Source organism: Marmota flaviventris, chromosome 1 (assembly GCF_047511675.1).
Source record: "Marmota flaviventris isolate mMarFla1 chromosome 1, mMarFla1.hap1, whole genome shotgun sequence".
NCBI lineage: Eukaryota > Metazoa > Chordata > Mammalia > Rodentia > Sciuridae > Marmota > Marmota flaviventris.
In genome coordinates this window covers 208414069-208420542 of record NC_092498.1, presented here as the reverse complement: position 1 = coordinate 208420542, position 6474 = coordinate 208414069, and the positions used below count along the sequence as shown (strand labels likewise).

Below are 6474 nucleotides of genomic sequence, written 5' to 3'. Positions count from 1 at the left end.
ATGTACCTGATCACTGTGTGTGGAAACCTGCTCATCCTCCTAGTCATCACCTCAGTCTCCCACCTGCACACACCCATATACTTCTTCCTCAGCAACCTGTCTTTTTCTGATATCTATATCACCTCCACCACTGTCCCAAAGATGCTGGTGAACATGCAGACACGGAGTGAGGCCATAGGCTTTGAAGGCTGCATCATGCAGATGCACTTTTTCATAGTCTTTGCAAGTTTGGAAAACTTCCTCCTGGCTGTGATGGCCTATGACCACTTTGTGGCCATCTGTCACCCCCTGAACTACACAGTCATCATGAAACCCCAGCTCTACATGTTGATGGTTGTGGTGTGCTGCATCCTGAGTGTCCTGCATGCCCTGTTACAAAGCTTAATGGTGTTGCAACTGTCCTTCTGCACAGACTTTGAAATCCCCCACATTTTCTGTGAACTTAATCAGGTGGTCCAACTTGCCTGTTCTGACACTTTCCCTAAAGACATAGTGATGTACTTTACATCTGTGCTAATTGGTGGGCCCCATGATTGCATACTTTACTCTTATTCTAAGATAGTTTCCTCCATAAATTCAATCTTTTCAGCTCAGGGCAAGTACAAAGCCCTCTCCACCTGTGTGTCTCACCTCTCTGTGGTCTCCTTATTTTATTTATGAGCTTCAGTGTGTACCTTAATTCTGCTGTGACCCATAATTCACCCTCAAGTGCAACACCCTCGGTGATGGACAGCGTGGTCACCCCCATGCTGAACCCTGACATCTATAGTCTGAGGAATAAGGACATCAAGAGTGCTCTAAGAAGATACCCCTGAGGAAAACTGTAATGGTGATTTTCCAGAACTCTCCCTGACTGTAGGACTGTCCTCCTCAGAGATAGTGACCGCAGTTCCATGGTCAGGTCATGGAAGTACAACTTGTTCCTCCAAGATTTTTCTTTGAGTGTCAAGTTTCTTTAACTTTGATGACTTTATATAATTTAAACTCCCTTTATTAAAATTTCTGCTGTTTCTAATAGTCAATGGTATTTTTTCATGTTGTCATTTTTGCTACTTTCTCAAAGTTTTTACCAATTTTTGAAAATATTTTGAGTTTCCCACTGTCTGATGTGATTATTATTTGCACTAATGCGGTATGAACTACATTAGGCAGCTGAGGTCGTTTGTATAACTTTATAGCAGGAGACAATCTGAAAGTAAATTTTTTGACACCTGCATTCCAGATTCCTTGCTCGTCTCTCCTTAACTACTCCCTCTGGTAACACAGATCTTAACATACTAGTATGTTTCCCAGCTGTCACGGGTATTTGTTTTCCCCATGATGGTTTGTTCCTATCCAGCATGGTCCTCAGTGCATCCTGTTTACCCTGCATAGTGTAGTAAGGCCAAAATTATGAATCTAATACATGTTAGAACTATAATGGACACTGAGAGACCAATTTTAATGTCTTGGTTAACTTAGAGTCAGATATGACCAAGATTCCTGTGGACTAAAATATTCAACCATACTTGAATTACTCTGGAAGATTTCTTTTTGGTGATGTACATGGTTCTGGAGCAACTGGGCCAGGTGCATGAGAACCAGCCCCAACCTGCTTAAGAAAGTGAGGCAGATGGACCCAGAGTGTAGAGTTTACTGGGGACTTACTGACAGAAGCCTTATCCTGGACCACAGTGACAACAAGTGGATCCCTGCAGTTTGGGTCAGAAGAAGGAGCATATATAAAGGTTAGGACAATGACTTCATCTGAGCAAGAATGTACCTGGTCTATCTTAAGCTTCTATCAAGTCACGGGCATCCCTGGAGCCAGTCCAGCTGTAAAGCTGCACACACCAGGCTGATGGCTTGGTCTGCTAGAGTTTGCTGGAAACTATGCAGGAAACACCACCAAAAATAAGAAACGACAGATTATTCTGAATGACCTCTGATCTGTTTGTATCAATCACTGTATCAGTAAGCCATTGCTGCATAATGATCTATCCCCAAGGCAAATGGTTTAATATAATGTTTTTCTTATTTCATGAGCTCTAACAGAATGTGCCTGTCATACTCTCTTAGCGTGGCATGCTCCAATGTCACTCATGTTGTTGTAAATGAAAGAATGAGAGCTGCATGGTATTCCATTGTGTAATATATACTAAATTGTATTTATAAATGTGCCAAAAAACGTCAAAAGCACTGTATTAAATTGGCTTTATATTCCTGCCATCCTTTTGTTTCCTAAGCTTCTTTGCTATATTTTCTCTCATAGTGCACATAGATTTACACAATATCATGAGAACTTAAGGACCAACATAGCAGGTGAAGTCCCTGGATATCTGTGTGGATGATGTGTGGATATCATTCTGGTGAATAGAGAAAATAATTAGATATATGTGTGTATGGTTGCTGTCTTCTGGGATAAATCTTATGAAAAATGCCATCCTAAAAGTACACCATCATCATGGTCTGCACAGATTCTTATGGAATATGGTCTGGGGAGGTCTTTGCATTTTGGAAGAAGACTAGAGTCAGAAATGAAGCACACTCATTACATTTGTCAAAACGGAGATTAACCCCACCTCAACCCCCCCCAAAAAAAAAACAAAGAAAAAATGCCACATACAGCAGTGATAAAGTATATTTTAATGTATATACCAATGCACAATGAAGCCCACCATTCTGTATAATTAACATACATGAATAAAAAGATTACATAATAACATTTTCCAGCCTCCCTCTGTCTCAGAGCATTTGGGAAACTCAAGGTCCAGCACATCAGAACCAGCAACACACATAGCCCTTGGTTCATGATGACTGCGTGGTGCAGGGGGTGACAGATGGCCACATACGGGTCATAGGACATCACAGTCAGAAGAAAGATGTCCAACCCTGCAAAGTGTATGAAAAAGTACATCTGGGTGATGCAGCCTGCGTAGGTAATGGCTTTGCTCTGTGTCTGGATGTTCACCAGCATCTTGGGGATGGTGGTGGAGGTGAAGCAGATGTCCACAAAGGACAGGTTGGAGAGGAAGAAGTACATGGGTGTGTGCAGGTGGGAGTCTAAGATGGTGGCCAGGATGATGAAAAGGTTCCCCAGCACAGTGACCAGGTACATGGAAAGGAACAGCCCAAAAATGAGGGGCTGCAGTTCTGGGTCCTCTGAAAATCCTATGAATTCTGAAATCTGTCTGCTATTCCTTGATTTCATGTGGTGGCTGTGACAATGAGCATAAAAGAGAGAGAGAGAGAGAGAGAGAGAGAGAGAGAGATGCATTACTGTTTAATTTCTATTTTGCTCTCATTTCTATTTATGGTAAAGACATCATTTTTACATTTTATCTGAATCTGGTCTCCTTTCAAAACATCATCCTACACTTTTTTAAGAAAATTTTTCCCACATTTCTCAGCATTTCCTTGAGATCAGTACTCTACAATTATAGAGACAGACTCCTAATGCATTTGAAGAACAAAAGTTGAGTATTCACTATGTTCTAGGAATAATCTAGAAAATGTAGGAACCGTGCAGAAAAACAAATGTCCCTACAACATAAAGATGGAGAAAAATTATAAGCAAACTTGCAAAATTATACAACATGCCAGTTAAGACAGATGCTTGGAAGAAGAGGAAAGAAGGTAAGAAACAAGAGAGTGGATGATAAAGATGCTTTTTTAAAAAATCCGACTTCTGGCAAGACCAGCAAAGAAAGTGACAAATCAGATTTGAACAAAATCTGAAAGGAGAAAGAGCAAGTGTACAAAGAGCAAGTCGTCAGGGAAGATTGTCTGGAAGGAGGTACAAACTGTGCAAAGGCCCTGAAGAAGCTTCCCATTTCAGATATCCAGGGATAACAAGAACTATGGTGGCAAGAAGAAAGACCAAGAGGAACAGGGGTGGCTCAAAGGCTGAGAGCACAACAGTGGTAACCCGAGGATGGGAAGGTGAGCAAGGAAGGGAGGACATACATGGGTTAATTGATGGTTACAAAAACAAAGGAGAATTAAATTCTAGTGTTCCAAAGCACAGAAGTGGGCCTTGGGCTACCCATATTTATTGTTTAATTCAAAGTAGTTAGAAAAAAGGAGTTTGAATTTTCCTGTCGATAGTAATGATAAACGTTCAAGGACATGGGTATGATAATTACTCCCATTTGGTCATTAAACATTTACACAGATAGCAACGTATCACACAGTCCACCATAAATATATGCAATTAATTTTGTGTGAACTTAACATGCAAATAAATTTAAAAAGAAGGTTCTCCTTATAATTTTTTCTGTAGGATAGTTTCCTTGGTAGTATCTATCATAAGATGTGATTATGCTTGTTAAGAAAAGATCCATGTGTAGCTCTTTGGATCTCAGAGCTTAAAGCAACTTGCTGAGTTCAAAAATGTCAGCCCAGTAATTGTATTTGTTATGATTGCATGAACATAGTAAAGCACTCGGAAACACCATTTCTTTAACTGGAAATGTGACGATAATGGTACCCAATACATAAGAACCTTGTGAGAAGCAAATGATGTAATCTGTGGAAAATTTTAACAAAATTTACAGAAGGTGGGTAGTGGAGAAGGATGTGGACAGAGATACTGAACAATGTTGCATATAGATGCAAAATAAATGAACTCTGATGAATAGGGAAAGAAAATGTCCAATGGTAGGAGGATGGATTCAAAACACAATAGAATCTTATTCAGCCTAAGAAACAATGAAATCCTGCCATTTGTAGCAACATGGATGGAAATGGAGCTCATTATTATAAGTGAGATAAGCCAGGACAGTAAGACAAATCCCTCACGCTGTCATTCATGTGTGGAAGCTACAGCTCCTGAAAGAGAGTGGAATCATGGTCGCTGGAGACAGGGAATTTTAGGAGAGAGGGAAGACAGAGGCAGGGGAGACACTAAGCTCCCACACACTGATAGGCAGGAGGAACAGCTCTGGTGGTCTGTAGCAGGGGAGGGGAACAGTAGCCATAGAAACCTTCCAACATTTCAAAGTAACTAGAAGAGTCTGAAGTTTCTCAATATGTAGAAGTGATTAATGCTTGAGGAAAAGGAAATGCTACCTACCCTGACTGGTTCATTTCACATACCATGCATCTTCCAAATTATTCTATGCACCTAATAAATATAGGAATGTTATGTGTCCATTAAAATGTTTTAAAAATCTTATTTAGCATGTTGAAGAACCAAGTAATCTTGTGTCACTGAAACATCAATACAAATGATTCTGCCCAATTCTTTGCTTTTGCACTATTAAATTTGCTACAAAATTTTTCCTTTGAATTGTAGTGCATTGTCATTTGACTTCTACCTGTCGTCTTGAGACCCGGTCACTGTATCAGGAATCCCCATAAGGAATGTGGAAGCTAGTGGACTTATGATGGGGTTATGTCCTGATAAAGCCACCAGAAGAGTTGTAACATCATAAGTCAAAAATGCACTAACATCCTCAACCCACCAGCATCCCAGCTGAGTAGCATGGCAGCTGTGGAGTCTCAGGTGCTCACCCAGGGGATGGTCTGGCTGACCAGGAGTCCAGCTCTGTGCTACCAGAGTCCAGCATCATTAAAGGGTATTGTATTGCATATCACCAGCCTGGAAAAGATCAAAATTGAAAATTCACAGTAGATTTTTTTTATAATACACATCATTTTTAGATGATCATAAAGTTTAAAAAGTCATGATTATTTTGAGCCTCATAATTTGGGGGACTGTCTGCATACCATTCTCAGGTTCACTTGCTCTGAAACCCACACACACACTCGCACACAAACATACACACAATAGCCCAACGTGTTCATATCATGCTCTTCTCACCCCAGCCATACTATCCAACAGGAATGGATACAAGGCAAGTTGTCAAATTCAGTTTCACATTCCCCTAAAGAATGAAGCAATGGTGCTCAGAAAATCCAGGTTCGCGGTCTCCCATCACACTTAACCTTGGAGATCCATTTTTGTATGATCATTATCTGCTCTGATTTAAAGAAACAAGAAATATGCTCAATAAAGGGAAGGGGATGTAAAAGGGACCTGAGAGAGGAACCGTCTAAGGAGGCAGGGGTCCCTAGGATGCTGCAAAGAAGGAGAAGCTGCCTTGATTCTGGTGGCATTTCCTCCCATGTTTCCCTCGGTGGCCAGCAAAACTATAAGGGATCAAAATAAAGAAAGGGCATCTTTTCAGTGTCCAGAAACATCACATCAACATCCAAATAGACAAACTGAATATTGCAAGCCAACAACCCACGAAAGGAAGTTCACCAAGAACAACAAATTCTCTCCTCATTGTCCCCGGAACAGCAGGGGAATTGCCTCCCTGAGGCTGCTGCTCTCTGGCCATGAGAGGAAGAGAACAGCCACGTCCTGTCAGTCCAAGGTGGAGCACTCTGAGGAACAGCAGCAGAGGAGACATATACAGCTACTCAGACTGCTCATTAGGTGTGTTCCTCATTATGGCAACACTGGGCACACAACCAATTCCCCTTCTG

General features: G+C 41.1%; 1 pseudogene; it reads left to right on the top strand.

The window, feature by feature from the left end:
- LOC117794930 (olfactory receptor 7A10-like) lies at positions 1-815 on the top strand (annotated as a pseudogene).
- Positions 816-6474: the final 5659 nt, after the last annotated feature.